A 23,091-nucleotide genomic window follows, 5' to 3' on the forward strand; every position below is an offset into this window, starting at 1 on the left:
AAATCACACTACTTTGCTCAGGTCTCAAAGGGTTAATGAGTAACCACATGCAGATCCTGTATGCTGCACCATCAGTGTTCATGAAGTTGACTGCTGATCCTGACAGCGTGCAAATAAGGCTTTATTTATCATTTTGGAAGAGGTCGTTCTTTGTCTTGGCAAATGTCTGACCTCTTTGTTCTGTCGCCTTCTGAGTCATTTTGCAGAGTCAAGGTTGTCTGTCTGGTTTCACCACATGTACTCACACAGGATGGAGGGTTTTTTCTCATATTCACACGCTGGCTTGTAAAGAAATTGAAATCTCTATTTTTTTCCTGCCACATTACTTAGTGGGTAGCCTTGGGCTTACATTGTGTGGCACCAAGAGCTCAGTCGATCTCTGTTCAAGGTCAAAATAGACATCATGATTTACACTTGAAATGAGGTAGTTACAAAGGCATTGCATTCATTCATTGAACTGAAAATGAATCACTCCGTGGCTTGGGTTCATTCTTACAAAGAGAAGGAGTGAGATGCGGATCGTAGCCTCTATTAAAGTAGTGAGTGAGTCAGAAACAAGCGTGGAGATGGAGACATTTAAAAAAACAATTGCATGCATGTCGACTGAGAGAGTGTGGAGACAGATATATGAAGTTCACTCAGGGTACAACCACCCTTTCACAAGTATTTAACCTTTGAAACCTGGGTTAATTGGTGCAAGTTCATTTTTTGGGATAATTTAATGTATTTCAAATTTTAAAATATATTTTTCATATAATTTTCTTGCCCTTTTTTTCTTTAATGAATTTCCCACTCATTTTGGGTCATTTCTTCTTTTGTCGCTCATTACCCTCTTGTGTTTTTGAAAGAAATCAAGCCAGTTTACTTAGGGTTGAAAGGGTTAAACTTGTCAATTTTAAAATCAAGTATATAACTAAATTTTAAGTAAATTTAAAAATTAGATATAAAGTAAACATAAATTAAGACTAATTTTGATATTTATCTACATTTTTTGAGGCAGTCTTTTTCTAAGATTTTTTTCAAGTAAAATCAACTTGTCAGAGTTTACAGTGTGGAGACGTTAAAAAATAAAACAGAGTGCATGTCGACTGTTGGAGTCTGATATATGAAGCTTGCTCAGTGGACAACCAGATGCAACCTCAGAAATGAACATGCTGTAGGAGACATCTGAGGCATTACGGGTCAATTACAACCAGAGAGCACAATTAAAATGAGATTGTGGTGCAATCCAGTTCAAATTCAGAGAGGAGAATTCATTTTGAATGTGTATATTCAAATTTGTTTAATATTTCCTCTCCAGTCTTGCAGAGAGGAAATAAAACACGGCATTGTGATTGAGTGGCTGAGTGTGTGAGAAAGCACGCAGAGATGAGTAAATGATATTTGTGTCGATTGAAAGAGTGTGTCGAGACAGGATAAATCTAATCCTTCCTCTAACAATGAAGAGCCTCGCAGATTTACTAAACATCCGCTGCTAATTAGAGCAGATCAGATGCCAATCATAGAGGCAGTATTGTGAAATGAAGAGGTGTGGGGGAAATAATACATTCAAACAATGTTGCATAATATGACAGGAGCAGGCACGGAGGCAGGATATCACTTGGTTTCCAATGTGCATTGAATTGCAAAGTTTCTGGCACGTGTTCTGTAAAAAGTATGCTTTTTGTAATTTGGGTGAACTGGCCCTTTAAAAATACATGGTAAAGTAATGGTTGTACACTTTGGCAAGTAGGCTTGTTCACTTTCTTTGCAAAAGTTAGATGAGAGGATTGCTGGCTCTCTCCAGCTCGTTCTTACTCAGAAGTCATCCAATATCGCCACTTTTACAGTGATTTCAGCGTAAGATCCTGCCGCCAAAAGCCACCTCTTGCGACTATGTGATACACTACGGGGGAAGCCAGCTGAGAACGTGGCCTGACAGAAGCGGTTGCAGTGTTATGATAGGCCACCGGATGGCACGTGTCGTGGCAGCATGATACTCAGATGGGTGGCATTAGTAGAGAACGCAGCGGGACAGAACTTGTCACGTCCACATGATGCGCCGCAGAACGGCGTCAGGTTCAAACGTTGCTGGTAACAAGGTAATATTAGGATCACAATGGTCCCTACAGGACTTTTGTTGCCTAAACTTCACCACGTGCAGAGTCCTCCCACCATGTGCTTGTGTTGACATCGTGGTAGCGGCATCCTGGATCATCCACCGCAGATGCAAAAGGATACCTAGAGCATAATATGTAGACATAGAAGTCCACTATTTAGGAGGCGGGTGAACGCTCTTGGTTTGTTGAATCCATCGACCTCCTCTTCCACTCGCCCTTCAGGGACTTTCCAGCTCTTTGTTTTACAAACTTGCTGGTGGTGTAACAAACTGACGCCAACTGGTGGTGTATCATACTGCCAGTAAAGGTGCCTCTTTGTGTCAGTGGCCGACATATATTGGGAAAATAACTCTTAAATCTTGTATCGAGACAGATACGCTTGTTTTTAGTGTGGCCGCACCAGTTTTTTTTATTTATCTGTGGTTCTTTGAGACATTTTTTAGCTGTTACAAAACAATCTTGTAAAGAGAAATTCTCCAGTTCTGTTTTAAGTTTGATTTTAACTAATATTTCACAATTTTATTGCTTTTTTCCCTTCTTTTTAGAGTCATTTTTGCAGTGATATACAGGCTCTGACTACATGCAAAGCTAAGCTAAGCAGCTGCTGGTTGTAGCTTCATATTCTCTTTCGAGAAAAGGAGTGCCTATGGGCCTTATGAAGTGTCTCTTAGCTGAGATTTTGACCCAAATGTCTTCAGCTCACCACACCAGTTACTGTTTACCTCCAGTAGTTTTTTTGTATGATGTGGATACACAAGACTCTGCAGGGTGTTTGCTCACTTCACTGCATCCTGTCCTCCTGCTCAAACAAGCGTTTTACAAGCTCACCTCACCATAATCACAGATCCAAACCATAGCTGATCTGCTCCAGATTTCTGCAGTTTTAACCGTCTTTATATATGTGTGTATATATATATATATATATATATATATATATATATATATATATATATATATATATATAGATATATATAGATATATAGATAGATAGATAGATAGATAGATATAGATATATATATAGATATATATAGGTAGATATATAGATAGATATATATAGATATCTTCAGCATATGGACGTCCACTGCAGGGACACTATCAACCAATTACCTCTTTGTCCTGGGCCACAAGCCAACCACCTCTCTCCTTCCAGCAAATGCCCTCAAGGTTGAAAAACAAAATCACTTCACAGAGACTTTTTTTCTGGGTTTAAACAGAACCAACAGAGATGGCACTGACCCAAAGACTCAGCAGGCCTGCAGGTCTCGACACGGTCCTGCTGCGTCCTGCCCTTCGTCCTCACTTACACCTTGATGAGCATGGCCCTCTGGCCTGCAGCGAGATGAAGCAGCCTGCTGTATTAAATTACTCCGCTAATATAATAAACAGAGTCGTTGTTGTTCTCATTATCACCATTACAGGTTAATTACACTTAGTCATCGGGGACATGAAATCTCCATGCTTGAAAATGTAAATTAAGGGTTTGTTTAGTGAGTCTGACCAAATTAATTAAATCAGTCATCGAACAAAAGCTTTCAAATAGAGACTTTGAAATTTTGAGTTCAACAAAGGGACTTTCTGGTTTTGATAGGCGATTGTCAACAGTTTGTATCTGCATATCAGAGTGAACTGAAGAATTTAAATTCCATTTCACAGCTACTCGTGAGTCAATTTCACACCAAAAGTGCAAATATTTGCTTCACTTTCACATGCAATGACTCAACAGACGTGTGAGGGACATGTAACATGATGCTACGTTAATGCAACATGACGGACAGTTTGACATGTTGTGAAACAAAAACCCTTTTACCCAAAGTTAGATGAAAAGATTGATATCACTTTTCACTGGGGTCGTGTTCTCTGTGTGCGTTTTCCATTTGCTAAAATCCTCCCCTAGAGTAACTTTAAGGCATTACAGCTTAGCAGCGAAGCTACACAGGACAAGGTAAGCCTGCGAGATTCAAATTTCCCCACATGTTGACGCCATTTTGCATGAAGCCATAAGAGTTTGGGTGGTGCTTTGGCTGCCTTCATGTGTTCCTCGGAAATATGGTATTTACGAGTTCCGAGCACGTGAACGGCTCTCCAAAGTCACAATTATGAGTAGGAACTTGGATAATTCTGATGATCACGAGTTGCTGAGTTGTGATCTTTGTGTGACGTTTCACAGTGGAAAGCATGGAAACAGCGTCAACAATTGACTGTAAAAAATTATATATTTCATTATTTTGTTCCTTGTAGGCTAGCTATCATCTATTTTTAGTTGCACATTTATTTTTAGTATCTGCGTCGATTAGCTGCAGCAAGCAAACTTTTAACTATAAAGCAGCCAGGCAAGTATACTAACACTGATAACAACGTTATTCTATAACACGATACGTTATTATTAAGGTATTCATAAAAAATAATAAAGCTGTTTATGACATCTTTGCCCTGCTCTTAAAAAAACTCATGAGGTTTTTACAAACTCACTCTGATTCCTCTGATGTAACAGTGATAAATAATAAAAATCTTTACTTGTTTGCGTCAGCAGAAATGGACATTTGGGGTAAAAAAAAAAGAAGCACAGCAGCATTTGATGTCTTTTTTTTACCAGAAGAGACGCAGTCATGGGACATGAGCTCCAGACGCACAGGAAATGTCAACGGCTCTGCCCCGAGGTCAGAGGCATTTGGAACCTTGATTGGATCTTTTCTCAGATAACCTATGAAACACAATCAGGCACCAGGAGAAGGCCACAGGGGATAATGAAATTATCAGAATAGTGCGCATAAAACACTAGTGGAAAAAAGAGAAGTGATGAAGGTTTACTGAGAACCACATCCGACAGAATATACTGAAAAATGAGAAAGTACTGATCCATCTGTTTCAAGGAGGAAAAAGGAAATACTGTGTGAAATGCAACAGCGGGAACATCAAGTTGCTTGTATTGATGCAGCATGAACCTGCAAATAACAGTTTCTTCATATTCATATTAGTATGACTATATGTCAGGTGGATATGTAACCAGATATTCAGAGCATAGCACAGTGATACTCATCTTATGGCCTGCAGGACAGATCTGGGCCATGATGGGGTGCTGGGTGGCCCAACAACCATTTTCAAGTTCACAATAAAAATAAACTTTGAGTATACATAAAGTGCCAGCGTGCAATAAACACCATCAACACAGAGCTTGTTCATTAACAAAGTGCCAGTGGAGGAACCCCTAAAATCCTAGAAACGTCCTAAAATCCAAGCAAAGTCCTAAAATACTACAAACAATCAAAAATCCAAGAAATGTCCAAAAAATTCAAGAAATGTTCTAAAATCCAAGAAACATCCTGAAATCCTAGAAATGTCCAAAAGTCTGAGAAATGTCCTTAAAATCCTGGAAACGTCCTTAAATCTGAGAAATGCGCAAAATCCTAGAAATGTCCCCAAATCTGAGAAACTTCCTAAAATCCTGAAAATGTCTCAATCCCCTAGAAATGTCCTAAAATCCAAAAAATGTCCTTAAACATCCTTAAGCCCTTGAAATGTACAAACATTCTAGAAACATCTTGAAATCCTAAAAATGTCCTCAAATCCTAGAAATGTCCTAAAATCAGTTAGTTGTAAAATCCTGGAAATGTCCTCAAATCTGAGAAATGTACCAAAATCCTAGAAATGTCCCCAAATGCAAGAAAAATTCTACAATCCTGGAAACATCTGTCGTTGTTTCTTAAGTAGCAATGATGTGTAGACGATGAAGAAACCGCTGCTGACACCGACTTGGTTGCATAAGAATCAATTTATTACAACAAAGTTCAGCATCCACCAGGCACCATGGTCTGCCTGGGAGAGGATTCAGGACCAATGCGAATCTCTCTCTCCTACAGCTCAAGGAAATCTCTTATATAGGTACAAGCATCTACACATTAATCAGTAAACAATTCCTCACCTACTGTGATCAATCACAAAAAACCCCAAGGGGCCGCAGTCCATGTCATTTAAGCCTGGTATCAATATTCTACTCATCTGGCTCCGAGACGTAATCATCCCTAGACCTCTGACCTCAAGATAAGACCCATACAAACAAAGCATAATACACCTCACATCCTAAAATCCGAGAAATGTCCTAAAATCCTAGAAATGTCCTAAAATCCTAGAAATATTCTAAAATACCAGAAATGTCCTAAAATCCTAGAAACATAAATGGGGCTGCTGTGGCTGGCCCCTGATGTGGCCCCCAAAAGGAGCAAGCTGCGTATCCCCAGTATGTTACGGGAAGAATACACAGTAACCGTCCATGCACACACATATTTTTACACCTGCAGAAACACGTGCACCTTCATCAGTGTGAGAGCAAAATGCAAACGGTATTCATGCACCGTGTTAATATATGAACGCTGTGTTCTTCCTGTGCTCTCCGTTTTATGAGGAGACTTCAGAATGCTGCATTTATTAAACAGTAACATTAGTCGCAATCCCAAGAAAAACACTTGGCAGAATAAATTATTATGCTGCCGTCTTTAGTCAATTACAGTAATTATTAACCTCCCTTGGGCCCTGTGAGTAATGTTTGAACTTACCAAGGCTCAAAATATTTAATTATCTCAGGAGGAGACTAATTAGCACTTTATTGCAGGTAGTGAGTCAAAAACAGCCATTATTCAAACAAATAAACATGCAATTTAAATTCTGTTTAAGCGTTGTGTTTCAGCAGAAGGAGAAGTCTTTGTCTTATATATATGGTAATAAATTTAACATTTTCTGAACAGTCTGCCACATTATATCTCACCAGCCTGTTATTTCCTGGAAGGTGCCTTTTTTTGGGAGAAAATGGTTGTTATTGCTGCCAGCTGTTCACAACATGTATCGACAAGGTTACTTGGCACAAGCAGATAAAAGATTTGGCTCTCGATATATCTGTAGATAAATTAGGGCAAGAGATACTATTTCTGAGATTACTGAGGTTTAAGATTCAGCTGCAGCTCTTAACCTCCCAGATATGTTTTATCAATCCCTAATGAATTCCGTTTAACCCTCTGAGGCCCGCATTGACAACAGTTTTTTGTCCTGCATTCGGATGCCTTTTGAAAGCTGTTTAATCTTTTCAGACCTGAGCAGATTGGTTTGTTTTTTTTTCTCAAAAACACAGGAGAAAAGACAGTGAGCAATTTGGTGAGAAATGTCCCTCAAATTGCAAAAATTAGTAAAAGGTGGCAAGAAAATACCTAAAATTAGTTTTTGTTTATTTGTTTTGTAAAAAGAAAAAATCAGAACAAATCCTCCAAACTATATTCAGAATTATTATAAGTATATACTTTAAAATCACATTACAGAAAAAATATGAACATTTAAGCACTGTTTTGGTTCATTTGATGTTTTTTTTTTTTTTTTTTTACCCTTTTCTTTTCTTTTGAATTTTAGGTAACTGTTTTACAACTTATTATTTCTTGCCAATTTTGGTGCCATGTCTGGTTAAGTTGCTCATTGCCTTCTCCTCAAGTTTTTGAAAGAAGTCAAACCACTTTGCTTAGGTTTCAAAGGGTTAAAAATACAGAATGTAAATGGTGTTATAGGCTTAGTCGATTGCTTATGATTCAGGGAATCAAAAAAGTAAAATTGCCACTGTGCTGTGGTGCATGACTGAGAATTAGAAAAGGACAAATACGCACAGCTCCGACAGCGAAACATCAGGAGCAGATGAAGTGTGAGGATATACAACATGAATGTATATGTACATGTATATGAAACATGAATGTTCCTGAATATTCCTCAAACCACGTGCATGCAACAATACCAAAAATTCCTGAACGACTAAGGGACCGTACAAAAGTTATTAGGGGAGAAAAAAAAGAAGAGTGTGTAGCAGAGCTAGTGTGGAGGTTCAAAACTACGATGGCCGACAGGAAAATTAGAATAGCCAACATAAATGGACGTATAGATCCAGAGTTTGGTTTGTCTGTTCTGGGCTGCTGTAGAAACAACATGGCAAGCTTTTGGCATGGCATCTGGCTGTCAACTGACCATAACAGCAAATCAAATTCATAAAAACTCAAAGTAAAATCTTAGAAAATAACAATATAATATAACATAATAACAACATAATAATAATTCATTTGAAGAATAAACCAGTACAAGATACAAGGACAGGAGTCAGAACTGATTCAAAAAATGTTAAATCTAAATAAAATAATAATACCAAAAGTAGACCATTACAAAAAGAATAATACATATGAATTAAATTATTGAAAGAACTAAAACTAGAATAAGATAAATAGACCAATAAAATATGATAGCACATGAGGAAAACAAACAAACAAACCAAAAAAAGACCAAATAATCGATAAACCAATAAACCAGGAACATGCCTAAGGTAAAACGAAAATGAAATAAAATAAGATAAAATAGTTGAACCAGACCAATGAAATGCTCAGCTTGAAAAGAGACATCTTTTGACTGTAAAGGGAGTGAAAGTGTGCAGAGTGGCTGAGAGGAGATTCTCCTCCATCAGCGGCTTTTAAGTTGCTGTTATTCTGATAAAGAACACAAGATGGCGGACTCGATACTGCCTTCGGTCACGGCGCTTCAGAGGGCCCAGAGAGGGGAGGCTTTCCTTTTCATTCAACGGCCGTTACATCAGCACCATACTCTGAACTGCATTTATTAGAAAGTGGAGCAGAAAGAGTGAACAAATAATATGAAAACTTTCAGATCCCCCCGGACAGGACCCTTCTCCTGCAGGGCAGAATTTAACATCCAGCTTCATGCCACATTACGTAATACTGGTGCTACTAATGTAAAGCAGTTCGACTCCAGCGGGCAGCAGAGCGGCCTGTGCCAGGTCCCAGTGTGTGTGCGGGGGTGTGTGTGGAGGCGTCTGAAAGGGAGGGGGGTGCCATAAGTTTGTGCGGTGCCATGCGCAATCTATTCCACTCTCCACCCACACAAACTAAACTAACTACTGTAACTAACAAAATGCAGAAGAAAAGCTACTCACGAGTCAACAAAACGTGTGCGGAGACACACAGATTCATGTGGGGTTCTGCACACACACCAGTGTCAGTATGACTTAACCCCACTTGTCCTCCATCCCTGGAAGTTTGACGAGCCCCATCAGACACCAACAGCTAGTCCCGTGTTTTTCTGACAGCCGGGGCCTTCTGTGTTATGACTCCTGCTGCCACATCTGGTGTGTGTGTCAGTGTGTTTACGCGAGTGTGTTTGACGAATTCTGCCACATCTGGGAGGCGGTCCAGCTGTCCTGCTCCTCACACGTCTGGACAGCGTCCTGCAGACACTTAGCTGTCACTCCGGGTTACCTGGAGCCCACCTCACTGTTAGAGACGAGACACTGGCTACATGTGCACCCGTGCCGCCACATCTGTGCTGTGTGTGTGTGTGTGTGTGTGTGTGTGTGTGTGTGTGTGTGTGTGTGCAAATGAGAATGTGCGTGTGTGTTAGTGCCTGTGTGCGTGTGACACTGGGTACATGCGTGTCCTCGGGGCTGAAGCTCCGGTCTTCACACCTCTCAGTTAAAAACACACCCAGAAAGACACACCAGGCACTGCAGCCAGTCTATCTGGGTCAAAGTCTTCTTCAGAAGAAACACTGTCGAGCTCGCCTGCCCAAAATGCATATTTAAGGAAAATTATATTCAAAACTGACTTATTAAAAGATGTCTAATTATTTTTAGTCACAGAAGTATACAAATCAATCGCCAGAATAAATGTTGGCATTGTTTCTGCAAACTACGGCTATATTACATTTGTACTTTATTATGCAGCGGATAAGATGAAACTTTTCATTTCAACACTGTTGTGGTTAACACATGGTTAGGTTTTGGTAGAAAAACTGCGTGGTTATGGTTAGAAAAGGATCATGTTTTGCCTTTAAATATTTGGCTGTTATGGCACCATCCCTGCACAAAATGCAGGAATGTATCAGTGATAAACAACCACTTTTTGTGGCATTATCTCAGCTAGAAATGCAGTGATCTTTTAGTAAAAAAAACAACCATTGTGTCTGGCACAATCCTTGCTCGAAACTCAGTGATGTCTTGGTTAAAAACAATCGCTTTGTAGGTGAAAAGACAACCACTTTTCATGGCACTGTCCCTGTAGGTGACGAAGTGTCTTGGTAAAAAACAGCTGCTTCATGGCACTATTCCTGCAGGAAATGTAAAAATAGGCAGGTTTCCATTAACCCTCAAATTGCACAATTTGAAATTGTGAATATAAATTTGCCTTATGGAAACATGTTTATTTCGAAAAAAAGCTGTTATTGCATCACATAACTCTGAGAAAGTTTTTAACCCACAATTCCTCTGTGAAATCGTGGACTACATCTCCCAGAAATCCCTCATATGTGGCCGCTCCCACATATAAGGGGCTCGCCTTTCCATCACGGCTCCATAACACGCCTACGTGGCCTCGGATCGTAAATAATGACGGCTAGTGCGGTGGCTGCAATTGAAATAAAGCTGCTGATGTTTTGAACATCCATCAGCAATGTCCCAGTAAAAAAAAAAAACAAGCTTTTTGTACCACTATCCGCGGTGGAAAAATCTATAACATGTCACTTAAAGTCACCCACTTTTGGTGGCTAAAAATCAGCTGGAAACGATGACTCATGCAAAAACATCTGGTTTTGTTGTTTGTTGGTCTGAAATGGTGGTCTGTAGGTTTGTAGACCGCTCGCCTAAGTGTCACAAAAGCCACCGTCCCCAGCTCACACACTCACTTTAAATATCCTGCGATGACTTTCACTTATAGCAGCAACCGTTTTAGAGAAAACTGGAGCTACATTTGAACAGGCTGAACCCGCATTCTCCTAATATTTCCCAAAAACACCCTTTCCCTCAAACCGCACAATCTCACAGATGCTGTCGATTCTGGATCTTCTTGTCCCAGAACGCCGGCAGACATATTTCACACTGAGTGAATGATTTAAAGTTTCAAACTCCAGGCATCGCTGTTTTATGGCTGCACCAAACCACCACACCAAACAGCTGATGTCTCGTGCATTGTTTTATTCCCTCTGTATTAGGTATAGATATATGGAATTCATAACTACAATTTAAAAATAGTGAATCTTCTGAGTTTGAAAAAGACACTCACATGTAAAGATGGCAACAGAAGAGGTTATTCATTTTGGGTTGAGTTTCTTTCTATGTGTCCAGGGAAATTAAAATGAGTTGATGGCTCATTAAAATTTGTGAAGGAGGTAAATGCATCATGAAAACCATCAAATGTGCTAATATATGCTGCTATATTTATTTATCAAACTCAAGGGCTGTGTGACAATGATCGAAGAGAGAAGGAGGTCTCAAAAGAGGGAAAGCTGTGTTATTTTTTTTCTTTGTGCTAAAGGAGGGTAGCATTACTATTTTGGGGAAAGCAAACAGAGAGTCTTTATTCTCAGTTCAGATTTAGATTCTTTTTCATTCTGACTTTGTGCCTTAAAGATGCATTTTGAGCCATAACCAGCCAAACTGTTACTAAAACACAGTTTCCACTGAACAAAAACCCACTAACACCCAGTAAAATTTGACTTCAAACGTGCTAAAACCCCTGAAACGTCCTAAAATCCAATAAATGTCATAAAATCCTAGAAACATACGAAAATCCTATCAAGTCTGAGAAACATCCTAAAATCCTGGAAACATCATAAAATTCTAGAAATGTCTGAAAATCAGTGAAAACGTCTGAAATCCTAGAAACGTAGTAAATTCCTGTCACAGTGGGAAAGGTTACAACTGACAATCACTTCTAGGAAAGATGAGCTCGCAGTTGTCACAAATTTTTTTTTTTATCAGATTGGCCGATCGGAGCAGAAGCCACTGACCTGGATGCAGGTGATAAATACGCTGTTTTTCTGGCGTGATGCGATGGCGTGCGACCACAAGATTCTGTCCGTCTGTCCGAGCAGCACTCGGACATTGTTCCAAATTAGCCTGTATAGCAAATTTGAAAAAGAGACTAAGTTAGCAATTACAAAAAAAGGAACCATTTTCACTGGCCTTTGCTGCTTTGTTCTGTTTGCTCACCTGTTTTCGGCAGATTCATGATGTCCAACTTGACAAACCAGTGAAAAAAATCAAACTGAAGGGCGTATTCATCTACTGCCAATGGGAAAGGATTCTACTTAAGCATGTTTTCCCGAAAAAATGCAAATACGTCAGGTAAATTATAAAGTAAAGTAAATGAATTTGCAAATAAGGAGCACATAAGAAATCACACTGCCTTGGGATGGATAAATGATACATAAATGAATTATTAAAAAAATAAATAAATAAATTACTGATAGAGACCATAGCTGAAATGATTGGTCCGTTAATCTATTAGTCAATATAAGTAATATTCTATTTTTTTAATTTGATTGTTTATCAATAAAAATACATTTTTTATAGCAAAAATGCAATATTGCAAAATATTTGCTGGTATTCTGTCATTATAAACTGAAAATCTTCGGGTTGTGGACCGTTGGTCGGACAGATGGGCTTTTTCTTAATTTTCTGACATTTCTTAAAGCAAAAAAATCATTGATTAGTAAAGACTTAATATCAATACTTTCAGATGAATTCATAATGGGAAATAATCAGCCACAATAGAGATGTGAGGCAGAAATTTGGGGTCAAGATGATTTCTATGGTGACCAAACAAAACAGACTTTAGCACAGTGGTACGTTAGGACATCTGCCTGTTTACTGTGTGTGTGTGTGTGTGAGTGAAAGGGAGCCTCAGAATGTGATAGTACTACTGTACTCCACTATTCAGCGAGCCTGTGTGTAGCTACGTCTCTTTTTCGGTCTTCTTGGCGGAGTGTTTCCACTTCTGTACCTCCAGATCAGTGCAACATGCATCTCTCCCTAAACACTCCACCACTGAAGAATCTCCACTCTAATTAACTGAGATTACAGCAATTAGCAGACCATTAATCACACCCTTATTAGTTTAGCCAGGCAGAGAGAGGGGAAGAGTGAAGAGAGGGATGGAAAAGTGCAATGGGATGGGAAACAGAGGAGGAGGAAGAGATAGAGAGAGGTTCTCCTCTTGGCACTGGAACTGATATCACACTCTCCTGTTTCACATAGTGTGGCTTTAGGAGCCAAACAATGCCTCCCTGATTAACACACGTCTGCGCTGTGTGCTGGTGCTGTGTAAGCGTGGACAACACTCGTGAAGCGTGCAGACACACCTTGGTGCAGATTCTGTGCAGATTTTACATGCAGATTTAGAGACAACTGTGTGTAAATGTGTGTGTGGGTGGTAGAGTGTGAGTTTGGGTTGGCACGAGCACTGGTATGTTAAAGCATCCAACGTGTGTGTGTGTGTGTGTGTGTGTGTGTGTGTGTGTGTGTGAGAGAGTGAGTGAGTGAGTGAGTGAGTGAGTGAGTGAGTGAGTGAGAGAGAGAGAGAGAGAGAGAGAGAGAGAGTCAGGGTATGTGTGTGTGTGTGTGCATATGTGTTACAGTGAGAATGTGTGTGTGTGTGTGTGTGTGTGTGTTTTAAGGAAGGCTACATGTCTAAAAATGCTCTGATAACATCTACTATTCTATTTTTTTTTTTTTTTTCCCCCACACACCCCGAAACTCGCCTCCCCTCGTCAGCAAGCGGGGTCAAATGTTATTCCCTCCTCATTGTCACGGTTGCCAATCACCTCACATTCTGTAGCAACTGTTTCCAAGGCAACGGAGAGATCCGGTTGCCAGGCACCGAGAGCAATGCATGTGATTGTTACTTATTTATTTAATTCTATCTTTATCTATTTGTTCATTCTAAATGCGTCCGCACTCGCATTTCACGTGCGCGCGCTCCATGCACCAGAAATGTGCAAACACACAGTTATCTCTCACACTCTCTCTCACATGTTCTTTTTTTTTTTTTGCAAGTGCTCGCGCACGTGCACACACACACACACACACACACACACACACACACACACACACACACACACACACACACACACACACACCTTCTCTGACCCTGGCGCTAACTAACTAACCCATCTGCATTTACCACAGGTGTGAAACGTGCGCATTGGATGACAAACAGTGATTATCATAGCAATAAGGATCCTAATCTGAGCTCTGCTCTCCTCCTGGCCTTCTGTTCCCTCCTCTCATCTGCCACGTCTCATAGGAGCTGCACAGTGATAAAGACAGGCCCTAATGAGAGAGCTCTTATTGCACTGTGATTTCCTCCCTCCGTCCCCTCCTCCTCCCCCATCTCCTCTCCATATCCATCCTTCTATACCTGCAGCATCCTCTCTCTCCCTCCATCTCCATCTCCATCCCCATCTATCCATCCCATCCCTGCAGCCACTCCTGCACGCATCAGGCCTTTTGTTTGTCTGGATAAATATCACAGGGGTAATTGTAATGGAGTGACCCATCGAGGGGGGGGGGGGGGGGGGTAAAATTACTGCTTTCGACACATCCAAGACGTACTTTTTCATTCAGAGTCTATTGTCTCTGTCTGCTTTGTGGTTATTATAGACAGGAATGGATGGAGGAGGAGGCCAGAGGGTCAGAGCAAAGGAAGGGAGTCTCCAGTTGACCAGGTTGATTCAGGCAGGGGGGGGGGCGCTTTGATGTCGACTTAAGCACAGATGTAACGGCCATGTTTCGCTGCATTCCTGTTGAGAGGCGGGTAGCTATTGTGCAGAAAACACAATGGATTAATCATGTTTATCATCGTCAGCCCATGGGAAGTGAGGAGTGAAGACATATTAGGGATTTGAGCTTTGGGCATGTAAAACCTGAGAAATGTCCGAAAATCTGAGAAACATCCTTAAGTCCCAAAAGCATACCAAAATCCTTACAGCATCTTAAAATCCTAAAAACATCCTTAAATCCTAGCAACATCAAAAAATACAAGAAACGTCCAAACATACTAAAAACATCCTAAAATCCTAGAAATGTCCTCAAATCCGAGAAACATCCTAAAAACTAACAAATGTGCCAAATCCTACAAGCATCCTAAAATCCTAAAAGCATCCTAAAATCCTTGAAATGTCAGAAAATCCTAGAAAGACCCTACAATCTGAGAAATGTCCTAAAATCCTAGAAACATCCAAAAATCCTAGAAATATACTAACTAAATAATTATGTCTGAAAATCCTAAAAACATTCTGAAGTCCTGGAAATGTCTTGATGTCCTTGAAACATCCTAAAATCCTAGAAATGTCCTGGAAACCTAAAAACGTCCTGCAGCTGAATTGTGCATCGCAACAAGATAATATTCCACAAAAACATGCATCAATCCTTCCATCATCTTCAGCTTATCCAGAGTCCCGGGGACAGCAGGGTGAGCAACCAGACGTCCTTTGCCTCTGCAACAATTTGCAGCTCCTCTTGGGGGATCCCGAGGCATTCCCAGGTCATATGAGATATATGATCCCTCCAGCCCGTTCTGGGTCTGCCGCGGGGCAGGCGCCCAGGAGGCATCCTGATCAGATGCCCAAACCACAACATCTTGCCTCTTTTGACACAAAGGACAATAGGCTCTGAGCTCCCTCGGGATGTCTGAGCTCCTCGCTCTGTCTCTGAGGGCCCTGACACACCAAGCTGTTGGTCAGCCATCAGTGACCGTCTTTCGCCCCACTTTTTTGTGGTGTGTCCTGCATGTTGAATTGACGTCAGTGAGAGAAATCACGCTGATTAACAGTTTAGTTTGGCACATTACAATAAAAAAGGGAGTGATGATCGCAAACAAATAGCTTGAAAGTCAAGAAGGAAGGAGATCAAAACAAGCTTGTTACATTAGGTGAGATTATTTTTTAGCCATTGAGCTCTTAAGCAGAATTTTTTGTGTGTTATTGCATGCACATGGCATGAAATTCTATAAACATCCAGAAATCCCAGAATCCTATTTATGTCCTAGAGATGTCTTGAAATCCCAGAAACGTCCTAAAATCTTGAAATGTCCTAAAATCCTAGAAACGTCTTGAAGTCGGTGAAATGTCCTGAAGTGCTAGAAACATCCTAAAGTTAAAGAAACATCCTAAAGTTAAAGACAGTTAAAGTTAACTCGAACAAGTTCGAGAAATGTCCTAAAATTCTAGAAATGTCCTTAAATCAGATAAAATGTCCCAAAATCAGAGAAATTTCACGTAGCTGCAGAACGTATGTGCTCGTTGGCCATCGGCTGTAGTTTATTTGATGCGCTGAAGTGCAGCTTTTGGACAAAGCACAGGCAGCGTGAGGAGACTTAACAGTCTGCTGCTTGTGTCTCATTCTTTTCGGTCACTACTGAGATGGAGAATCAATCAGTAGTAGATGAAGATCTACCACTTCTTCTTTATTACGATAGTCTGTCAAAATGCCTGCAGCACTGCCGACACGCTCTCATTCCACCTCGTCACATGGTGCCGCTCTGTCAGCGACCGTCTACGTTTACTTATGCTGGTCTAGGTCTCCTTCGTCGCAGCTGACGCAGAAGGAGACGCTCCATGACGCCGTAACAATGATGTCAACAAAAACACATGTTGGAATGAAGCAGCACAGTCAGCATGTTTGCACAACAGCTTGTGACAACCAACGCAGACCACCGTGATGGTTGGGATCAGGGAACAACGTCACAGACGGTTAGGTTTAGGCAAAGGAGGCACATGGTAAGATGTAGAAAAAACTCCCACATACATCCACACGGGAAGCAGACTCCGGATTCCTGCATGAAAGTCGGTTGTTAGTGGGACCCATCCACACCGCACGTTTGCGCTCCTTTAATTTCGTGGTTACAGTGGTTGCGTTATTACCAGACACTGTCCTTCAGTGTTTCATGTGCAAGCGACTGGATCTGTCCGGCTCCATTCTAATGTGATGCCACCCGTGCATGTTGCATGTGGACACACCCAATGTCTCCTGGCTGTCCACCAGCGTACATTAACAATGCCATCAATTCTGTACAACCGCATTCTCATCTGACACCATCCAGCTGTGTTCAGGTTGGACGTGGACGGTGGCTTTTGACGTCATGCTCGTACGCTGAGAGCACTGACAGAACATAATATTGACAAGTTTGGGCTGAGAACGGGCTGGTTTGGCTAACGGAGAAAGGACGGGCTGCCGAGATCACGGCCGTGCAGATCGGTGCTCACGATGCTTCAGACAGACAACAAGGATGCTAGAAAAATAGCTGCTGAACAATGTTAGAAAAACAGTTTCAAAAACACAACCTAGCAGTGAAAAATGACTTCTTTAAAGTGTACCGTTTTACCTGAAACCCAAATAAAATGATTTTTGTACCATATACGGGGTTGCAACACGGTCATGAAAAACCTGAGAATGTCATGGAATTGCTCAGTCTCATTATGGACAATCTCAATCTTTGATGGACATTTTACGTGATGTAACACAACAGCAAATTTATTTTCTGCAGCAGCTGACGTAATGCAACTTTGGGATGCGCTAATCTGTGACTTTTTTTTGAACTATCAGGAAAGTTTCTTAATGTTTTCTCTCTGTGTTCCCTATCTCCCTCCGTGTATGCCAGCTAACTGGAACTGTGCTTGGAAAGAGCATAAATCTGATCTGAAAAATAATGCTGTGACAGTGCAATTTAATGTGTAGGTTCTTGAATTTCAAGAGTTTCCATATGTCCCACGACTATTTTCAAATTGTAATGTATTTTGAGTTCGAGAAATGTTTGTGTTAAACATTGTGAATAATAATGGAAATTTTATCATGGAAAAGTTTAAAAAAAAAATTGAAGACAAAGGCACTTTTTCATTAAAAATGACTCGAGAAGATAATGGTCAAAATTACTGATAGACTATATTCTCTGTAGATAGAATTATTGCCAAATTATTTATTTAATCTATAAAATGGCCATTTTGAAGCCATGGCAGTGTCAAGATGTGAGGTGTTCATGTTATGGTGTCAGCTCCCTGTATACAGCCTCGGCATTAATCAGATATCATAGAAAAAACAAACTAGTGAAGCAGGTAATCAGTGTAGGCAGGGGAATCAATTGGATCTTTAATTGCTGTGTGGAAGAGACAGAAAAACTGAACCCACACACACACACACAGAGACAGAGACAGAGACAGTGGCGCTGATGTGAGTGGAGTCTCTAGGGAGTGGCGTGGAGAATCCTCTTGGCTGGGAATTTCCAGGGTTTAGCACAGAGACACAGTTTCTGTCAAAGGGCCTTTTACATGGATGAGCCCCGGCATCACATTCACCCACTGTGAAATAGTGGGATTTGAATAATCTTATTACATCCCATTACAATAACACTAATATGATCCAATGCCCTGCTAACTATAGCAGAGACAGGGAGCTGACGCTGCTGACCACCCGACAGCGTCGCACAGACGCGTGGCAAATCACAAATATAACAAATATATGATAGTGTTTTTATCCGTGTAGTTTAGGGGAAGTTACAGCTCTCGTAACACTTGATTTGATCCAGACAGGAGTGGAAGATGTTGTCAGATACTCTCTTTTAACCCTTGGGCCTGCTTTAATCTTACAGCTACTTATGCTCGTATCGCTCAAAATGTTCAAAATCAACCCTTAAAAGATATCATACATTATTAATTCTTTAAAATTGTATTTTATTTATTTTCTATGCATGCAGTGCTTTCCATCTGGCCATCAGTGTATAATAACAGTGTCACTAGTTGTGACAGCCGTTCAGCTGCGTTCCAGTTGGATGTGAAGGTGGCTTTTGGCATCACGCTCTTACTGACAGCATTAACAGAGTGGACGTATTTGACAAGTTTGGAGTAAGAACGGGCCTCAGGGAGAAGTTACAGGACTGCAAACAGCCAGCGGCCAGCAGGCAGAAAGAGACCGTGGGGAATAACAGCATGTTTTCTTACATCAAATCTGGTGAATTAAGGATTTATTTCAACCAAGCTGGAGCTAGACATTGTTGGAACAGTGGACTTCCCAGCTAGATTACTGAAAGTCGAGGTGGTTTGGGTGATTTTATTTTGTTTCTGTTGAGTTTGAATCAAGTGTGTTTCATGATGAGTTAACGAGGCAATTAAACCTTGTCAGTCTTCTGTGACAGAGAAAGTGGAATTGAAAAGATGTATAGTTGTATTTCTCTGTTTAATAGGGAAAATAGCTGTGATAGTATTACTTTTCTTAACATTTTGTGGGTTTCTGTTGTCTATTTATTTGTCTGAAGGGCTGAAAGTAAGCAACACAGTCGCCATCAGGTTTTATCCCCGCACACGTGTACCGACATAAGGCAGGTTTGCATTACAGATTTGTGCCAAACTTAAGCATTATTTTTAAAATGTGGATAAAAAACAATTATGAGCTGACTGTGTTTCCTCTGAGTGATGTCATGTGACTTCTCCTCTGGTGATAACATCCCAGTAACCATGGCGACGGATGTTCAAAACATCAGCAGCATTATTTCTATTGCAGCCACCGCACTAGCCGTCATTATTTCCAATCCGAGGCCACGTAGGCATGTTACGGAGCCGTGATGGAAAGGCGAGCCGTGGGAGCGGCCACGTATGAGGGATTTCTGGGAGATGTAGTCCACGATTTCACAGAGGAATTGTGGAACCAAAACTTTCTCAGAGTTATGTGATGCAATAACAGCTCTTGTAGCTCCTGCTGCATCATGAGGGAGCCAGTTCCTACTGACAAGCACATACACAGCGTCATGTGACCTCACAGCGTCATGTGACCTCACAGCGTCATGTGACCTCGCAGCATCATGTGACCTCATAGTATCAGAGCGTTGACGTGTTTTCATTTGGCGTATTTTAAATTTGCACAGTGTGAGGGTTGATGGAAACCCGCCTATCTACTGTATATCACGCTGAAATTTCAGGAGGGTATGAAATATTGTATACTGTCCAAGCCTATGTCAAGTGATATGTATTGTAAAGTGCAGTATTGCCTCTGAAATGTAATGGGTTAGAAGTATAAAGTAGCAGAAAAATACTGGAGTACCTCAGAAAGTGTACTAAAACTTGGATCTTTTCCTCTCGTATTGTCCTTGTCTGCTGCTCCTAGTTTGTCTTATTGTGCCTGTCTGTTATTCTGTCTCATCGTCCCGCCGCCCGTCCTCCAGGCAGTTTGGAGAACAGCTGAGAGTAGACTGAGATTTATCTCTGACTTTCTAAATGCGTTCCTGCCCGTGCCCCTACCTGCCCGCGAGCCCGTCTGCCCGCCAGCCTGTCTGGATATTAGATTTGCTCTTTGACTGTGACCTTATACACGGCGAGCCACAGGAGCTACTGCCACTGCTGGACCTTCTGTCCTGTCGTGCAGAGTCGTGTCTTCCTGCCATCGGGGGCCCCGCCTCCCCCTCCAACACCCCCCTGCCTCCCCACCCATCAACCATGTGCACTTATTGGATTCCCCTCTCCACCACGCGCTCTTATAAGGGCATCTGTCAAGCGGATGAACAATCAGAGCTAAAAAGGTGTGTGATGCACGCTCGGAAGGATCTTACTTCCTGCAGAGGATGCTGAGGTGGAGGACCAACGAGCAGGACGCTCCACACAAGTTTACGTCTGGAGGACGGCGTGCGTTCACATCCAGTCAATGGCGATGGCTTCCGCTCAGCTACGCGTATTCTCAAGCAATAACATCGACATCTGTATTATCAACCCAAGAATACCCGTGGTCGAGACGGGAGCAAACGGTCACACCACATCACTCCCCTCCACCTTCTCTCCTCGCTCGCTCTCTCACCTCCCATCCCCCCTTTTTCTCTGTTTGACGCTGTACAGCAGGAGAGAGCTGGAGGGAAGGGTGGGGATTTCATGAGCTGCTCAAACTGTCCAGGTCCTGCAAGAAAAAAAAAGCTGTTTTTGGGACTGATTCATTGAAAAAATATTGCGATTAATGACTGTTGTTATTACTGATTAATCTGAATGTATTACAGTCCATTAATCAATTCCATTGTCATGAAAAACTGCAACTTCTGAGCACAAGATAACGTCTAAAATCAGTTAACAAAGACGTATGACAAACAGAAGCTGCAAATGGAAAACATTTTGCATTGTTTCACATTTTTTTACAAGGATTAATCAATTACCAGAATAATTGCGAGTATTTTTCTGTCGATCTTAAATGTAGTCTGTAGATGCCACATGGATATACCAAGCTTATATTATGTTTAGGAAAAGTACAATTACTGATAAATACAGAGATATTCATATAGAAAGGGGAATAAATCAATTACGAGGTGGAGTTTTATGTGTCTAAATGGAGGCCGAGTGCTTTGTTCATCTTCCTGGCTAATTTGTGTTAATATCTCTCGTGTTTTAATGGCGTCAACGACCATGAAACTGCTGCTGTTTCCAGCGTCGTAAATATATATCTATATTCTCCGCTCCACTATTTCTGCTGCCAGGCCGACTGTATCTGCCGCCTGAAGTTACTTTATAGAGATAATATGACAAAGAGAAGCAGCAGATGGAAAATGTTTTGCATTTTTACACAGTTTGGCTGGAAAAAGAATTAAAACGATTAATTCATTGATCACAATACTACGATTATTTTTCTGTTGATCGAATAATCGTGTCAGCTGCACAACAAAACATCAACACCTCTCCGCTGTCTGAAGTCTGTAGATGGTACATAGATTAGTCAAAGTTATGTTTTCTTTGGAGAGGAAAACTGGTAAATACTGTAAATTAATCATTGAAAGAGGACTTTTATCCATCTAAGCAGAGGCCGGGTGCTGCGTGCACACAACCTGGCTAACTGGTGTTAATTTCTCTGATGTTGCCACAGTGACTCTGCTGCTGTTTCCAGCATCGTAAATGTTCTCCGCTCCACTATTTCTCCTGCCTCTGTTCTCCGCCAACTGTATCTGCGGTCTGAAGTCACTTTATAAAGATAGTGTCACAAAGACAAGCTGCAAGTGGAAAATTATTTGCTTTTTTGCTAATTTTTTGTTTGGAAAAGGATTTAAAGGATCAATAGATAATCACAACACTTCCGATTCTTTTTCTGTTGATCGACTAATCGTTTCAGCTTCAAGACACAGCGTCACCATTTCGTCATGATATCAAATTTTCTTCAGGAGAGAATAATTACTGATAAATATGGAGCAATTAATCATAAAAAAGATCGTTTGTGAGGTGGAGTTTTATCATCTAAACGCAGTGCTTTGTTCGCCGTTTGGTGAGCTGCAGTTGTTTCCAGCGTTGTAAATATTCTCCGCTCCACTATTTCTCCTGCCACGCCGACTGTATCTGCAGTCTGAAGTCAGTTTAAAAAGATGATATGACAAAGAGCAGTTGCAAATGGAAAATGTTTAACATTTTGGCATATTGTTATTGGAAAAAGGCTTGAAACGATTATTTTTCCGACAGTCGACTAATCGTTTTAGCTCTAGACAAAACATCGCCCCTCTCCACTGTTGAAAGCATGATCTTTAGATGCTGCAAAGATGTGTCAAAGTTATCTTCAGTGGACGAGAAGTGCTGATTAAAAACGGAGCAATTAATCATAAAAAGAGGAGTTTTATTGTCTAAATGGAGTGCTTTGTTCACCGTTCGGTATAGAACAGAAGTCCTGGCTAATTGGTGTTAATATCTCTCGTGTTTTAACGGCGTCGACTACAATGAAACTGCGGTTGTTTCCAGCGTCGTAAATATTCTCCGCTCCACGATTTCTCCTGTATCTGCAGTCAGCAGCAGGCAATGAGAGAAAAAAGAAGAGCGGGAATGTGATGGACCGCCGTGCTTACGCGCACAGTCATTTTGTCATCGCACAGCAGGGTGCAATAAAGTTTGGGCTTTCTTTCTCTCAGTTTTTTTTTTCTTTTTCTCTTTTTCCTAAATGCTCAGAACCCCTGACCGAGTGCGAGTGAGGAAGTGGGAGATGTGAGCTTTGCCATCCCCGTCCCCGTGTTTATCAGCGAGCGCCACAGTCGCACGCATACATCTGAGGGAGTGAGGGCTGCCCCCGCAGTGCTGCGAGCTCGAGCCCCCGTGCTGCACACATGAGAGAAATCAGGAGGAAGGGAAGGAGAAGACAGAGCGAGGAAAGATACCGAGGAGGAGGAGGAGGAGAGGCGGAGGAGAAGAGGAGGCA

The sequence above is a fragment of the Plectropomus leopardus genome, chromosome 17, assembly GCF_008729295.1.
Source record: "Plectropomus leopardus isolate mb chromosome 17, YSFRI_Pleo_2.0, whole genome shotgun sequence".
Lineage (NCBI taxonomy): Eukaryota > Metazoa > Chordata > Actinopteri > Perciformes > Serranidae > Plectropomus > Plectropomus leopardus.